At 37.3% G+C, this 18790-nt stretch overlaps 1 protein-coding gene across 3 annotated transcripts in view; it reads left to right on the forward strand.

Annotated features, from left to right (window-relative positions):
* LOC134672475 (protein gustavus) overlaps nucleotides 1-18790 on the forward strand; it is a 104564-nt gene that overhangs the window by 33500 nt on the left and 52274 nt on the right. The window contains exon 1 of one of the 3 annotated variants that reach the window (XM_063530415.1): nucleotides 13918-14098. The exons of the other annotated variants lie outside the window; for them this stretch is intronic. The gene's annotated coding sequence lies outside the window, so the exon portion shown is untranslated. Of the gene's footprint in view, nucleotides 1-13917; nucleotides 14099-18790 lie in introns of those variants that run through there. 3 annotated transcript variants of the gene reach the window in all.

The following is an 18790-nucleotide window of genomic DNA, read 5'->3' on the forward strand; positions in this document are numbered from 1 at the left end:
AGTAATTAATATAATAATCTTAGTTTCAATATTTTAAAATATTTTAGTAAAACATTTCGTTTAAAAATTAGCTTAATAAAACACGTTGAATTTCTTCCGGAGCCGGATTTACCCTCGTATTATTTATTATGCTTAAGCACTTCAAAGGGACATACCCCCGGTACATACCTAGGCTATATGGCACAGGTGGTAGTAATATCTCGTACAACGCCTACCTTGCATATGAAATTCCCGTAATAAGACGATTACCTAAATTATTATTGGGCAAAACGAGTTTTCGTTGAGTAAAATTTTATTCTACACATTTTAAATACATATTGCCAATCAACTACCCTTCAATTCCATTCGAATCTACCATTTCTCAGTTTTTATGTGTAATATATTCCAACCGTATGATCAAGACGTATACCCCTTTCAGAGAACGGTAAAATGGGAAAGTAACGCTTGGAAACTCGGAGATTGGAACGTTATGTTAGAGAGAACGTGACGATAACTGTGACACCTGTCTCCAGGCCGGTGAATAACGGCCTTGAACATCACGAATGCATTGAAAAACGCATTATCGCTTTTGTGCCATATCCATGCCGAGTGTCGGTATTCCAACAATATGCAGCATAGCGAAGCGAAGGAGAAATTCGCATTTGATCACAACAACTGAACCTGATGCTACGTTTCATTGTAGGGACATTGCTCGACGAGCAAGCCTACATACCGTAATAGAAGCTTGCATCAAGAGAGACCTATGTAGAGATGGTTATTTTTGGTACATTTATGTTCGTCTACTTCATATTACATCTTATTCATAATTTTTTAAGTTATGTTACATAGGATTCACTGTCCAAGGTCTTTCGCTGATACTTAAATTAGGTATAAAGTATAAACCTGTGCTATAAGTTGGTACTTATTCTGGTGAATATAGTAGGTACAGTAAGAATCAAATAAGTGCTTTACCTAACTGAACTTTATATTTATACGAAATTATTTCATATTTTGGGAGCGACAGAATATGATAATCCGTAGTATATGTATTGTATGTTTTATCTAATAAGCATAAGAAAAGGCCGACTTTAAAGTGTAAAATCTATCTCTCCTATCTTAAAATGCAAATTTGGACATTGTTGTCGTCGGGATCCGCGACCCTTTATGCAAGTAGCGAAAGGGGTGTTAGACAAGCCTCGATGACACAATTACTGAATGTTAATGAATTACACAATCTTCTATATTGGAACAGCGGTTTAAATTCCCAATTTAAATTACCATCAGAATTGGAAATCACACCAATTTACGTCAAGGGTTAGGTTAAATAACGTCATTGCGAGATTTGAGAGTATTTCAACCTCGGCGCTGCTTAAAGCCTGAATTTTACAAGTTCTTCAAATACGCCCATACGAACATCGAACCCCCAATTAAACTCATTTTGAAGATGTTTTTGAAACGAATAGACTCTCCGAAAATTCACAAGGTGATTTGGGCTTTCAATTATTAAAGCATGGAAAATCTGTGTAATTATATATTTTAAAAAACGAGGAACCGGAATACAAAAGTACTGGTTGTGTTAGGAGATCCCGTTTGTGAGTATCATGTAAGTACGGAAAACATAATCGATGCTACAAATAGTAGAAGAGCCGGCCGCAAATTTTCTAACCGACTTGATACCACGATGAAATGCACAATGGTTTCCCATAAAAGTGATGCTAAGTCCGAATTCGATAGTCTGCCACGGCGGAACTTGCCGAAAGTACGAAAAAGAAGGCCACTTCCGGTGCGAAAAAAGGGGGCTGATTTAACCCATCTGATACCGAAATAATAGTTATGGCAGCAGTTAGAAATTTACATGTAGACACATAAAAGCGAAGTCTGCCAGTGTTTTTTTTGCCGGAAGTGCTTGGCAGACGCTCTCAAAGGTGGCCAACGGGACCCCTAATTTAACCCATCTGATACCACCATGAAACCAATTCCAGTCGGTAGGTATGAACCCTCATGTCAGGAATATATAAGTCTGCCAAGGCTTTTCCTGCCGAAACACCTTGGCAGACGAGATTATGTAAGCAAGGTCGGCATCGGTTACCCTACACTAACCCATCTGATACCACCATGAAACCAATTCCAGTCGGTAGGTACGAACCCCCATTTTAGGAATATATAAGTCTGCCAAGGTTTTTCCTGCCGAAACACCTTGGCAGACGAGATTATAAACAAGATGACCATCGGTTACCGTACACTAACCCATCTGATACCGCCATGAAACCAATTCCAGTCGGTAGGTATGAACCCTCATATCACGAATATACAAGTCTGCCAAGGCTTTTCCTGCCGTAACACCACGGCAGACGAGATTATGTAAGCAAGGTCGGCATCGGTTACCCTACACTAACCCATCTGATACCACCATGAAACCAATTCCAGTCGGTAGGTATGAACCCCCATTTTAGAAATATATAAGTCTGCCAAGGTTTTTCCTGCCGAAACACCTTGGCAGACGAGATTATAAGCAAGATGACCATCGGTTACCGTACAGTAACCCATCTGATACCACCATGAAACCAATTCTAGTCGGTAGGTATGAACCCTCATTTCAGGAATTTATAAGTCTGCCAAGGCCTTTCCTGCCGAAACACCTTGACAGACGAGATTATGTAAGCAGCATCCACATACGAGGGATCCGTATTTTGGGATTATACAGATTACGGACATTATTAATAGCTGTAGGCTTATTTATTACTTTATGCTTATACATATTTGTATATTATTATGTTATTAATAAAATATATTTATAATTGATTAAACCTAAACTTAATACATTGGGAATTCATTACCTGCTTACGGCAGTAGTAGGGATAAGTGGGTCAGTTCTGGCTCACTGAGCCAGGCCAACAGTCCCTCCCCCTTTTTTCCCTTGTTGAGGCCCTGCAACCTTGCCTTGAACCCAAACTAATGTCATTGTAGCTCGAATCTAACCTAATCTATTTTTATTGCTTTTAGAATATTTCAATTATCTACTTTTGCAAAGTTAAAGGTTGAAATCTCTATTTCGCAAAATGGAATTTTAATGTGACTTTAATGTATGTGCAGTCTACTTAGTAATTTGTTAATATTTAAAAATTGAAATTTTAATTCACAAATAATTAAGTAAATATAAAACATTAAATTAGCTTACAAATAATAATACAAACTATCTCTAAACTAAATAAACTTAAAATAAAAAGCCTATAAATAAAAAACGTCCCCCAAGTCACTGGCGATGGGCAGTGTGCCCAGAAGGCTGGCCGCATTGCCACGTTGTATGGCAATACTTATGCGTTGAGCAAAATACTGGCCAGCCCTCTGGTCTCCTGCGGCATCTATAAGGCGCTCCGCTAAGGCCCTGTATATACGGCGCGCGCTTGGCCCCCACGGCCCCAGCGTTTCGACCCCAAACGCCTCAAAAATATAACTACTGCCAAGGGTGGCATATTTGCGGCGTTTGAGGTCTTCTGCCATGGACGCGGCATGACCAGCATCTCTGCTGGTGCCCGGAAGGTGGGACGGCGCGAGGGTGTCAACACATGTGGCATCCCAGACTAGAGGCCGTCCCATCTTCCAAGGCACTAACGTCATACCGTCGGGCCTCTTGCCATCGTCCCTAGCCAAACCGACGGGCTCGAGTATGGCCGGGACTTTGACGCTGACAAAGGCCCTTCGGATGACGTCGTTGATGCTGGCGTGTCTGGGTATGCGTCCGGCGCTTCTGCCGCAGGAAAGTCCATGATGTCCAAATTTATCCACCATGGCACCACAACGGCAGTGATGGGGGACGTTTGTTACAGTCCCTATGCGCAAACAAGTCGCCAGTAATTGGGTTTAAAGATATAAAAACACACATTTATTTCCTATCCTAAGTATCCTATCCTAAGTTTATTCAAATAATATTCTGAACATATATAGTAATTAGACTGGTCATATTTTTCATAAAATCGATTTCGACTGGCAAAGCATATAATTTTTTGGCAACCGGGTTTTTTAACCTAATTAGACCCCGCTGAATCCGAATTTGCCGGTTGCTCGATCGAAATCTTGACCAGAAGTGAGATATTTGACATTAAAGGTCCCTTTTTTTCGTTTTTCGTAAATAACTCTTAAACGGTGGCACATAGCAAAAAATGTTCTATTACATAAGTATTCTGCATAAAATTGCCTACAAGAAAGATTCAGTACAATTTTTCGCTAGGGTCAATATTCAAAGAGATTTTAACGCGGGAAATTTAATTATAATCACTTCTAAGGTCCCGTTTTTTAGGTTTTCATAAATAACTCATAAACGGTGGCCAATATCAAAAAATGTTGTTAGACGTTAATAATCTACACAACATTTTGAACAAAAAAGATTCAGTATACTTTTCGCAGGGATCAATATTTAAAAAGATAATAAAGAGGGAAAGTTAGTTATAATAAATTCGAAGGTTCCTTGTTTTTATTTTTTCGTTAATAATTTGAAAAGTATGACTCATAGCAAAAAAATCTTATACATAAATAATAAACGTAAAATTTCCTACAAGAAACATGCAGAACACTTTTCGCTAGGATCAATATTTAAAAAGACAAAGCAGCGGGTAAGTTAATTATAATCAATTTTAAAGTCCCTTTTTAGTTTTTTGTAAATAACTCGTAAACGGTGTCCCATAGCGAAATAGGTTTTTAAGAATAAATTATCTACATAAAATTTCCTCCAAAAAACATCTAGAACACTTTTCTCTAGGAACAATATTTCAAGCGATATTAAAGGAAGAAAGTTAATTACAATCAGTTCACAGGTCACTTTTTTTTAGTTTTTCGTAAATAACTCGTAAACGGTGGCCCGTTGCAAAACAATATTCTACATAAAATTGTCCACAAAAAAGGTTCTGTACACTTTTTCGCTACGATCAATATTTAAAGAGATATTAAAGGGGGTAAGTTAATTATAATCAATTTCCAGGTCCCTATTTTTAGGATTTCGCAAATGACTCGTAAAATAAGGCTCATAGCAAAATAAGTTCTTAAGAGCCAACAGGAGTGGTCATTTCTCCATACAAACGTAGTCCTCGTTTTCCTCCGTGGTTTTTGAAGCTAGAGCAATGATTTTTTCAACACAGATTAATATTGTCAATATCTGTGTCGGACCGTTTTGCTTTTTTTTATATTTTTGTTTTTTAAGGCGCTAGAGCCCTTCAAAAATGGCCAAAATGGCCTAATTGACTATGCCGCAATGAGAGGCGTGGTATTCAAAACTGATATCAATTAGCCAAAAAAGCAAAACGGTCCGACACAGATAATTTCATAATCTTTTAGATTTCCAAATTTGGTTACGATTGGTTAAGTTTTGGAGGAGGAAAAAGAGGACTACGAAACCTCGATTTTTGCCATTTTTACGCAGGATTTTTCGCCTCAGCTGCAGTTGTCCCTATCGCACTAATTTTAGGGGCGGAGTCAAGTTTCTAAATACGTACACAGCCAGAAAAGTGATGGGCAATAGTCGACATTTAATGTCGATAATCTAGTGATGTAAGAAGTTATCGATAAACCGTCTTGTGTGAAAATATCTAGATCCTCCTAAGACACAAGGGGTTTTGCGTTGAGAGGGAACACATTTTTGTAGTTACATAAGGACTGTATCGTTTATTATAAATACAACTTTACTTAGCCGTTTTTTCTGGTATTGTTTTTATTAAAAAATTACACATATAGTTTAATTAGTGCTTTAATAATAAGTAACATTTCGTCCTGGGAGATCACGTAAAGCATATGGTTTGGACAATATTTACCCAATCCTCCCGAGTAACTACAACGATTTCGGACAAATACTACAAGAAAATTTACGGTTTGCGAACAAGATAAGTATTACACAAAAAAAATCGTACTATGTAAACAGCAATTACATATGATTCGTAAAGCGAAACATCTGGGCATAGTCTAATCATTTCTTTTAGTTGGAAAAAAAGTTTTGGATTTGTGCTTGGTGGCCTTTTTGAAAATATGGCATGTTACTTACGACAACCCCGACTTTGGTATACAATATAACCACCATGGAGCGTTTCTATCGACCTGTTCTAGCCATGGTTCAACGCCATGAATGTCCGTTAGGCTTTGGATTTCGGTAGATTCTTTTAGCTGTTTCCGTCATTTCCCTGGCGTCAGAAATTGACGGGAATCCAAAATGTTGCATAAAAAGTCGTTTTCATGTAAAGATAAAATACACCACATTTATTCTGTGGATGTTCAATTGAGCAATCATGAAAAGGACACTTAGATGGCATATTTTGGCAGCATATTAACCTTTTGTTTCTTTAAATCGTACTAAGGAATCGGTGAAATAGTCTCAAATTAAGCTCGATAGGCTTGTCCGAATTACATTTGCTAGAAGGTATTAAAATCATCATAAAGTCCCTAAAATAAAATAAATGTAAAACATTCTTATATCAGATATGTCTTAAAAATACCCCCAGATTATACCTTAAGAACATAGTAATACAAAATAATACACACGTCAACAGTTAGACCAGGTTTTATCTGTATTTATAATAAACGATACAGTCCTTAGGTACAATCTATTTTGAACTTTTTGATTCTAATATTTCAAATTAGAAATCAAAATCAAAAATATTTTATTGCATGGTTATGGGTTTACAAAATTTTTAGGTACAGTCACGCTCCGTAATTGTCGAGCAATTTAAGGTCCTAGCTAGGGAATGCAATCTCGCACCAAGATTGGCGATTCGAGATCTCGCACGAAAAATCCGAATCGAGATTGGGTGTTTCGAGATCTCGACAGTCAGATTTCGGGATCGAGATTAATATCTCGACGAGATCGAATTTGACAAAGTAACTAAAAATGTGTTATTTTAATCAATAATCTCTAAGAATTCCATAGATATAGACATCGTAAAATCGGGCGTATCGAGATATTCCTAGGAATATAATGAAACACCGACATTTCATGATCTGCCTAGCGAACACCAGCCATTTTGCGCAAACCTCAAGGTGTGATATTCTGATATTCCTATAGTCTATAGGCAAATTAAACAAAAGTCGTCTCCTTCACGATTTTCGTCGACATCTCTTCTAAATACCTAAAACTGGTATGGACGTGTTCCTCGTGGTCTCCAGAATATGAATAAACCGGTTTTTATTTTATGGAGGGGGGGGGGGGGGGACGTGTCGAAAAAAAGGAAGGAAAAAGTGGGCGGCCGACCAGCATTGATATTTGTTCACGTCTTTAGTCCTATGGGACCGATCGGTTCGTGTGAGATGTCGTTTGAAAGAGTATTAAACGTGCAATTATTGTTTTATAATAAACGTAGTCATGACTGTAGTCATTTACAAAATATTTAAAATATATGATTTTTTACCGTGCATGGATGGCATAAGTACTGACAAAACATGCGTCTAACTCAATAAATTATAACTTTATCGCAATTAATGTTATTATAAAATATACGAAAAATTTCATTAGCTTTCAAAAAACATAAGTTTTATTGATGTATGATATTATACATATAACAAAGTAGGTAATGATGAATTTTGTTCCGTCACGTAAATGGCGGGCGACCGACCTCAACTGATCATTATTTCTCGGGTTCTATTTTACTGATCAATTGGTGATGCATACCATTAGAAAGAATATTAAACATACTATAATTGGTTTCTAATAACCGTAGTCATAACTGTAGTCATTTACAAAATCATTGAAAATATGTATATGATTTCTCGATCAATTATTTTACAATGCGCCCGCTATGAAGCTAGGAATATCAAAGAATGCATTGCTCTGATGGATCTGCCGTCTCTTTCATAAGGAAGATCGTGATATGCCTGGGTTAATATTAGATCAGGAAATGGTGGCGTTTCATGATACGCCAAGGATTACGATTTTTCGATATGCCGCCGACATACTACTTATTTAAGGTACCTCATGTTATATTTTGAAAATAACAACAACAAATTAAATATTTAACATAAAATCAATTTTAATTTTTACTTTACTTCTTTGAAATGCTATCGATGTTAAACCACTATTTACCTTTACTTAGAAACTGCGTAATAATAATAGAGCTAAAGCCGTACACATAATAGCACTGCCTGAAAAACATGAATCTAAGGTCATATATTACTTAAAACAAAGTATTTCACTTTCAGTCTTGTTCGAGATCTCGAATATATTAATCGAGATCTCGACCGAGATTGCATATATCGAGATTTCCTGTCAACTAGGTTAAATTTCGAAAATACGTGCGAGATCTAGCGAGATCTCGAAATTGCGAGATCTAGATAGCATTCCCTAGTCCTAGCTGAATTGGTTGTTACATACACTTACTCTTACTCTATAGAATGTCCAATCCTGCCTTACAAAGACGTTAATATTTATATTTGTCATGTCTATACTCCGTTTCTGAGCATTATTGAAAAAAAAAATACTTACTAAATACTAGTATTAACCACTAAGTACATAAAGGTGTATAGAGGTGAATAGAATTCATTTTTAGTTTAGGGCGGCCAGTTACTGGCGAATTACCCTATTCGATATCGAGTTCCGTAAACGTAAGCCGGGTAAGTAAAAAAGTTCAATCGCAATAGGGTAATTCGTCAGTGGCCACCCCAAACCAAAAATTAATTATATTCACCTATAAATAGAATTAATTTTAGTATAAAGTGGCCAGTTATTGAAGTTATTGAAACCTTATACTAAAATGAATTCTGTTTATAGGTGAATAGGATTCATTTTTAGTTTAGGGCGGCCAGTTATTAAAAGTGGCCAGTTACTGGCGAATTACCCTACTTAGTAGTAGCAGTAACAAAAAGTGGCAATGCAAATTGCAATCAGTGAGGTGCGCGCCAGCGCGAGTACGGGCGCACCGCACGCGTCTGTGTGCGTGCATTACACATACAAATACAGTCTCTCACGCCGCGGTTACGCCCCGTCAGAGCGACGGGTATATTCAGCTTGAAATCTCAAAATTGACTTTTAGCTCAGCTCCCGTTTCGTCTTAATGTTCTTGTAAATAAATAATCGATATAAAATTTTCTACGAAAGACATATGTAACACTTTTCTCTTTTTAGGGTTCCGTACCTCAAAATGAATAAAAACCGGCCAAGCGCGAGTCGGACTCGCCTTGCAAGGGTTCCGTACATTACCCAATTTTTAACAGTGTATTTTATATATGAAGGGATCGGTTCAAAAACTAAGTAATGTCCGACTCGCGCTTGACTGCATAATTCTAATAGGTTTTTCTGTCATCTATAGATTCTATTCTGTAAATCTTTTCAAAATTTTAGACCCAGTAGTATCGGAGATAAAGCCCCCTTCCCCAAAATAAAACATTAAAATACAAAAAATACCACCCCCCCCCCTTTATCTCCGAAACTACTGGGTCTAAATTTTGAAAATAAAATAAAATAAAATAGTTCTTTACCTATATAGAAGTAAACCTAAAAATAGGGACCTGGAAATTGATTATAATTAACTTACCCCCTTTAATACCTCTTTAAATATTGATCGTAGCGAAAAAGTGTACAGAACCTTTTTTGTGGACAATTTTATGTTTAATATTTATGTAGAATATTGTTTTGCAACGGGCCACCGTTTACGAGTTATTTACGAAAAACTAAAAAAAAGTGACCTGTGAACTGATTGTAATTAACTTTCTTCCTTTAATATCGCTTGAAATATTGATCCTAGAGAAAAGTGTTCTAGATGTTTTTTGGAGGAAATTTTATGTAGATAATTTATTCTTAAAAACCTATTTCGCTATGGGACACCGTTTACGAGTTATTTACAAAAAACTAAAAAGGGACTTTATAATTGATTATAATTAACTTACCCGCTGCTTTGTCTTTTTGAATATTGATCCTAGCGAAAAGTGTACTGCATGTTTCTTGTAGGAAATTTTACGTTTATTATTTATGTATAAGATTTTTTTTGCTATGAGTCATACTTTTCAAATTATTTACGAAAAAATAAAAACAAGGAACCTTAGAATTTAGCATAATTAACTTTCCGTCTTTATTATCTTTTTAAATATTGATCCCTGCAAAAAGTGTACTGAATCTTTTTTGTTCAAAATTTTGTGTAGATTATTAACGTCTAACAACATTTTTTGATATTGGCCACCGTTTATGAGTTATTTACGAAAACCTAAAAAACTGGACCTTAGAAGTGATTATAATTAAATTTCCCGCGTTAAAATCTCTTTTAATATTGATCCTAGCGAAAAATTGTACTGAATCTTTCTTGTAGGCAATTGTATGCATATTACTTATGTAATAGAACATTTTTTGCTATACACCACCGTTTAAGAATTATTTACGAAAAACGAAAAAACGGACCTTTAATGTCAAATATCTCACTTCCGGTCAAGATTTCGATCGAGCAACCGGATCGGATTCAGCAGGGTCTAATTAGGTTAAAAAACCCGGTTTCCAAAAAGTAATATGATTTGCCAGTCGCATCAAGAAGGAGAGCGATTTTGAATTTTTTTGTCTAGTCTAAATATCATTACTTATTCTGTGTACAGTGGAGAAAACGAATGAAATCATGCAATTTGATTTTGCTATTTTTAAATAAAGAGTAACTACACAGTATTTTCCACAGTTGTTGGTAATGATACCATCTCTTACAATTTCTCTTCATGAACATTTTATGATACCTAACCTTCCAGTTTTCGCCCGAATTAATCAAAAAATTCACCAACTCCATTTACACCAACCAAATAGAAAACGGGTCCGTGTCCGAATTCGTGATCTCGAGTCCGGGTCCGCGTCCGGGTCCAGGTTCAGGTAGAAGTCGAATTCAAAATCTTGCTTGTTTTGCCAGTGGGGTAACTTGCTTAACAATCAATTAGAAAAAGACAAGTCGTCGAGGAGTTCCGTTCTGATCACCATCAGCAATACCACTTCATCAAATGCCACTGTTCTTAATGTAAATCCTTGTTTGCCTGATGAAAATACAAGAGTCACTATACAATGCCATTAAGATTTGTAGAGTTCCCTCGATTCCTTATGGATTCCATCATCAGAACTTGAGCTTCACGAAAATATGACTTAAAAATCTAACGTGCTTAACAAACATAACGAAGAGGACAAATCCCCAAACATGAGCTATGCGTCGTTGAAGAGTTCCATTCTGATCATCATCAGCAGTTTCACTTCATCAAATGTCACAATTCTGAATGTAAATGCTTGGTTTGTTTAAAATACACCAGTATCACTATATGTTAGGGTGGTTCAAAAAACATTTTTTTTTTCCTAAGGGGCACCCCCTTATTTTGTTACACTTATTATGTTAATAAATTGAGATTATAGTTGAGATAAATTAAGAAACTTGGTGTAAAAGTTTCTTAATTTATCTCAACTTTACTTCGTTTTTTTTAGCATTAGAAATTAGGTAAACAATCTTGATGTGTCGTCTGCTTTCATAAGTAATAGTTTTTGAATTTTGAAAAGCGTTTTTCAATTAAAAGACATGCTAAGATCGCTTACCTTCTTGCAAGTTCTTTCTAATGCTAAAAAAACGAACTATACATATACAAGGTGGTGCTTAACCACGTTGAAATTTTGTATGTTGTTTGAAACCCAACAAAAAGAGTAATTATGATTCAGAATTTTATTTAAAATATCTGGTTTCACACTATTTGCACATGTGATGTATAAGTTGTGAAGTAGAAAAACATTTTCTTTCAAAATAATATCTTTTAAATCACACTTTCAAATAATGTGAAAACTACTACTTACATAAAAATCAAAAAAATAGTAACTTATTTATTTTTTTGATTTCATACAATTTGAAAAAAGTGTTTGAGCACCCCCTTGTAGTTAAGATTGCAAGATGCTTGGCGTATTTTGTCAACATAATAAGTGTAACAAAATAAGGGGGGTGCCGCTTCTTCTAGCTAGAGTTTGAATTTTTCCCATACAAACGTGAACCACCCTTACAAGATTTGAAGAGTGCCCTCGATTCCTCATAAATCTCACCATCAGAACTGGGTTTTGACAAAGACGGAACCAATCTGTATGTATATACTTACAAGTTACAACTCAACTAAAAAAATATTTTTCAAAATCGATCCCAAAATGACGGAGATATCAAACATTAAAAAACCGAATTAATACCTCCTTTTTAGGGTTCCGTAGCCAAATGGCAAAAAACGGAACCCTTATAGATTTGTCATGTCTGTCTGTCTGTCCGTCCGTATGTCACAGCCACTTTTTTCCGAAACTATAAGAACTGTTGAAACTTGGTAAGTAGATGTATTCTGTGAACCGCATTAAGATTTCAACACAAAAATAGAAAAAAAAACAATAAATTTTGGGGGTCCCCCATACTTAGAACTGAAACTTAAAATGTCTTTTCATTAAACCCATACGTGTGGGGTATCTATGGATAGGTCTTCAAAAATGATACAATACAATACAATACTTTTTATTGCACGCCTCACATACACTTAGTTTACAATAAATGGACAATAACATAAAAAAAGACAATAGAGGTAACAACAGGCGGTCTTATCGCTTATGATATTGAGGTTTCTAATATAATTTATTTCTAAACTGAATAGTTTGCGCGAGAGACACTTCCAAAGTGGTAAAATGTGTGCACCCTCTCCCCCTTTAACTTCTCAAATAAATTTAACTTCGCACTGAATGATGACATCGTACGGGGCTTAAAGCCCCCGTAACGCAGTGAACGTGTTAAAGTCACATTAAAATTCCATTTTTCGAAATACAGATTTCAACATTTAACTTTGCAATAGTAGATAATTGAAATATTCTAAAAGCAATAAAAATAAATTAGGTTAGATTCGAGCTACAATGACATTAGTTTGGGTTCAAGGCAAGGTTGCAGGGCCTCAACAAGGGAAAAAAGGGGGAGGGACTGTTGGCCTGGCTCAGTGAGCCAGAACTGACCCACTTATCCCTACTACTGCCGTAAGCAGGTAATTAATTCCCAATGTATTAAGTTTAGGTTTAATAAATTATAAATATATTTTATTAATAACATAATAATATACAAATATGTATAAGCATAAAGTAATAAATAAGCCTACAGCTATTAATAATGTCCGTAATCTGTATAATCCCAAAATACGGATCCCTCGTATGTGGATGCTGCTTACATAATCTCGTCTGTCAAGGTGTTTCGGCAGGAAAGGCCTTGGCAGACTTATAAATTCCTGAAATGAGGGTTCATACCTACCGACTAGAATTGGTTTCATGGTGGTATCAGATGGGTTACTGTACGGTAACCGATGGTCATCTTGCTTATAATCTCGTCTGCCAAGGTGTTTCGGCAGGAAAAACCTTGGCAGACTTATATATTTCTAAAATAGTGGTTCATACCTACCGACTGGAATTGGTTTCATGGTGGTATCAGATGGGTTAGTGTAGGGTAACCGATGCCGACCTTGCTTACATAATCTCGTCTGCCAAGGTGTTTCGGCAGGAAAAGCCTTGGCAGACTTATATATTCCTGACATGAGGGTTCATACCTACCGACTGGAATTGGTTTCATGGTGGTATCAGATGGGTTAAATTAGGGGTCCCGTTGGCCACCTTTGAGAGCGTCTGCCAAGCACTTCCGGCAAAAAAAACACTGGCAGACTTCGCTTTTATGTGTCTACATGTAAATTTCTAACTGCTGCCATAACTATTATTTCGGTATCAGATGGGTTAAATCAGCCCCCTTTTTTCGCACCGGAAGTGGCCTTCTTTTTCGTACTTTCGGCAAGTTCCGCCGTGGCAGACTATCGAATTCGGACTTAGCATCACTTTTATGGGAAACCATTGTGCATTTCATCGTGGTATCAAGTCGGTTAGAAAATTTGCGGCCGGCTCTTCTACTAAAAAATCTAACGGAGCAAGACGCGTGGGGGAAATGGACCGAGAGCTTGCTCCGGCGCACCGATATCGTCGCCTGTCCCAGTTGGTTTCGGCGCGCGCGGCGTGCACGCGGCTTGATTACATTCCTACAACTCGGCAATAATGGACAATGTGCATATTGTGGACCGTGACATATTGACTGCAGTACAGTGATGTCTTTAGTGCCGTTAATGGAACGTTTTATTGCAGTATTGATCTTCAGGCTCTAAGGTTTACCGTTTTTTGTTTTGTTATTATCACACATGAGAACGATTTTTTTAGTTGTATCATTTCTATACCCCCTAGGAGGTATAGTAGAGTGTTACTTGTGACTGCATTATATCAAATCAAAACCAATATACAATGTTATCATGAAAATCCACCCTAAAATCGAAATCTCTATTTTTTTTACGTTGTATGTTATTTTTCTCAACTGTCAGTTTCGTGATTGCTCATCCCCTTTTGTCGTCATTGTTTTGATCGTGATTAGATACAATAAATTTATATCTATGCACACCGTAGTCAAGAATCAAGATCATCAGCAACACTTTGAATTATTATTACATTCATAAGGAAACGATCGTTGGTATCGACTACACGGCAGAACAAGATGTGACCTAATTGCAACCTTGACGTGTTTACTTTGCCTTGGAAAATGTCATACATAATCATTAAAAACGCCCAATGGTCTTAACACCTATTTCCTATTTGCAACCTCTGAACTGCGATGTTTCTTCTTCAGAAGTAACGATGATGATCATATTAGAATACATCATACCTACCTACATAAAAAGTTAATTAGAGATGGTGAAAACAAAGCTTAAGCGAATGCACTCGTTAATTCAGCTGCTGAGATAGTTGACCTGCAAACAAATTTCTATGAAAGTTTTCTCAGCATCTGACTGTATATATAACATTTATTAGATATACATACATACATATTTATTTAACGAACAACTTGCAAATGCATTTAGTTGATATAAGACTCCCTATTCGGGTGGCATGTTATCATACTCAGACAACTATAACAATTAGATCGACGAACACTGCGATATCACTGACCTCTGCCCTCAAGTTATATGTACTAAATGGCGAGAAACAATAATATCGCTAAGGTTTTTTCGTTTGTTATAACGTTAGCATCATGTTTGACTTGACCCCAGTCTAACTGACGGCAATATCGCGTTCTATCGGCGAAACTTATTTTTCGCGTGCCTATATGTATTCAATTACCTTGAATATTTTAGAGAGCGAACGTTCAAGTCTCCCATATGTTATTGACATTTTGACAAATAGTCACCCTATCCTCTCGCCTCTCACTTGTATGTCCTTGCGATTATGTGAAGTATATACGTTAACTACGTTCATTATTCATTGTATGCAATGCCTACCTATTATGAATGAATTTCGCGGCATAAACATTTATTTTACGCATAAACATTCAAATTTAAACGAAGTCTTGTATACGTGTGAAGGTTCAAGTTGTTCGTTACATAAGTGAGCGTAGCTCTTAGTGCAAAGACGAAAACATACGTGTAAGCAGTCGCTAACTAAAAGTGGTAAGCCTTGGTATAATCGAGCAGGGTAGACATATGTGCGGTCATTTAGAAACGGCCGATCGTTGGGTTATCAAATATTTATCTTAGAATTGTAGTTCTTTCGGTTAGACACAAGTTCTATCATCAATCAGAATATTTTATATAATAGCCATCATTGGTGATCGTAATATGTCGGTTAATAAACCGTTTGATGGAACGGAAAAACCTGCTACTTCATTAGTAAAGCACATCGATGTAATAACAAATGAGGGAGGCAATGTTCACAACATAAGATGTTCCAGGTAACGAGGGCACGTACCACGCCTTGACAAGGAACAAATACCAGGGTGCGTTTGCGGCATTCGAAAGATTCCACTCTTCGTGTTATATTTTACACCTTTTTTTTAGACGTATCTGTTAACTTGAGATATATTTTTCACCTGTCTATGGACACCGAAAATTCTTGCTTAACTTTTTTTACTATCCAAACGCGTTCTTCTAAGGTCAGAGTCGTGGTATGGCATTCGTTTCTTTAAGGTACCTGTCCTGTACCTTGGGATTTTCCCGTTATGGAACGTTTCTCGGGAGTGCGTCGACGATGTGTGAGTTTTCCATGAACAATAATTCTAACATTATTAAACGACGGAAGTGTTGTATCTTTAATTAACTAGGAGGTACCTATTACTTAGTGCCTAATCAAACAAAACTCAAAACTTAATAACTATTAGTATTATTACCCAGTAATTGTAGGTATATTAAGAGTGCTATTACATTTCGGGGTTGAGCGAGTTTAGGTATTTTACGCGCTGCGGCAGGCCGTGCGAGCTCAGTATTCCGATCCCTTCTACCACACTCGCACTACCATGATGGATTAAACATTCTTGATCCTTCGCGAAGCATATTGAAATCAACCATAACAACACTAACTGTACTTAACTTATAAAGTCCTAAAACTGTTATTTGGTAAGTACGAAAATACTAAATGCAGTGCAAATGTACATAGGGGCTGTTCATAAATTACGTCATCTATTTTTGACCCCCCCCATCCCTCAAATCATCCAAAAATCATGCTTCGGATGACTCTGTTTCCTCCTACGTCATGCTACCATCATCCGATGTCCAGACCCCCTCCCCCCCTCCTCCCATTTGAAACGACGTAATTTATGAATAGCCCCATACTCGTACTTATGAACGTATATTACTCGAAAGAAATTATAGGTACTCTCTTATTTACAAGAAACAAGTTACAAGAAACTGAAGATACACAGGGTCTGATGATGGAGCTGGAAGGTGGCCACGAGTACCAGTCTATCATGTAACTAAACCACTTCGTGTTTGGGCTCGTTTGATTCGTCTCAACAAGATCTTTGACACAAGACAGTACTCAGGGTCTGATGATGGAGCTGGAAGGTGGTCACCATTACCAATCAACCATACAACTAAACCACATCGTGTTTAGGCTCGTTTTATTCATCTCAACAAGATCTTTGACACTATATAGGCGATACTCAGAGTCTGATGAAGGAGCCGGAAGGTGGTCACCGGTACCAATCAACCATGCAACTAAACCACTTCATGTTTAGGCTCGTTTGATTAGTCTCAACAAGATCTTTGACACTAGGTGATACTCAGAGTCGATGATGGAGCTGGAAGGTGGTCACCGGTACCAATCAACCATGCAACTAAACCACTTCGTGTTTAGGCTCGTTTGATTCGTCTCAACAAGATCTTTGACACTAGGTGATAAACCAAACACGAAGCCAAAACAAGAAGTGGTTCAGTTATGTGATAGACTGGTACCCGTCGCGACCTTCGAGCTCCATCATCAGACCCTGAGTAGTATCTTGTGTCAAAGATCTTGTTGCGACGAATCAAACGAGCCCAAACACGAAGTGGTTCAGTTACATGGTAGACTGGTACCCGTGGCCACAGTCCAGCTCCATCATCAGACCCCGAGTACTAACTTGTGTCCAAGGTCTTGTTGAGAGGAATCAAACGAGCCCAAACATGAAGTGGTTCAGTTACATGATAGCAGTGTTGGCAAAAAATCAATTCGAATTGACGATTGAGAATTGACCGATCAATTCGAATTGACGATTGACGAAACTAATTCTAAATCTACTGATTGAAGATTGACGATTACTAATCGTTAATTCGAATTGATCGGTCAATCCTCAATCGTCAATTCGGATTGACGATTACTTTGTATGTACCTACCTAATGTCCTTTTTATTTAGGCCATTTTTGTGAAACTGACCAAATGCGTTCAAAAGCGGTGTCTGAGTTTACCAAAGGTTCCGAAACATGTTTCCGATGGCTATATGAAGGATGTCCTTTTTGGAACATTTTCGGGACTTTCCTTGAAATTAACCGATAGCGTTCAAAATCGATATCTGAGGTGCTCAAAGGTTTCGAAACTTGTTTCCGAGGGAAATATTGAGAGATGTCCTTTTTTGGGACATTTCTAGAAATTACCCGATTGCGTTTAAAATCGATATCTGAGGTAAACAGAGGTTTCTAAACATTTTTTCAACTGCAATATTGAAAGGTGTCCTGTTTTGGGACATTTTAGTGACATTCTTTGTATCTGACCCTGACCCTGTGTATCTTCAGTGTCAAAGATCTTGTTGAGACGAATAAGACGAGCCTAAACACGAAGTGGTTTAGTTGCATGGTTGATTGGTACTGGTGACCACCTTCCGGCTCCATCTTCAGACCCTGAGTACTATCTTGTGTCAAAGATCTTGTTGAGACGAATATAAAGAGCCTAAACACGCAGTGGTTTAGTTGCATGGTTGATTGGTACCGGTGACCACCTTCCGGCTCCATCATCAGACCCTGAGTACTGTCTTGTGTCAAAGATCTTGTTGAGAGAAATCAAACGAGCCCAAACACGAAGTGGTTTAGTTACAGGATAGACTGGTACCCGTGGCCACCTTCCAGCTCCATCATCAGACCCTGTGTATCTGCAGTGTCAAAGATCTTGTTGAGACGAATAAAACGAGCCTAAACACGAAGTGGTTTAGTTGCATGGTTGATTGGTACTGGTGACCACCTTCCGGCTCCATCATCAGACCCTGAGTACTATCTTGTGTCAAAGATCTTGTTGAGACGAATCAAACGAGCCCAAACACGAAGTGGTTTAGTTGCATGGTAGATTGGTACCGGTGACCACCTTCCGGCTCCATCATCAGACCCTGAGTACTATCTTGTGTCAAAGATCTTGTTGAGATGAATCAAACGAGCCCAAACACGAAATGGTTTAGTTGCATGGTTGTTTAGTACCGGTGACCACATTCCGGCTCCATCATCAGACCCTGAGTACTATCTTGTGTCAAAGATCTTGTTGAGATGAATCAAACGAGCCCAAACACGAAATGGTTTA

Source organism: Cydia fagiglandana, chromosome 17, assembly GCF_963556715.1.
Source record: "Cydia fagiglandana chromosome 17, ilCydFagi1.1, whole genome shotgun sequence".
Taxonomy (NCBI): domain Eukaryota; kingdom Metazoa; phylum Arthropoda; class Insecta; order Lepidoptera; family Tortricidae; genus Cydia; species Cydia fagiglandana.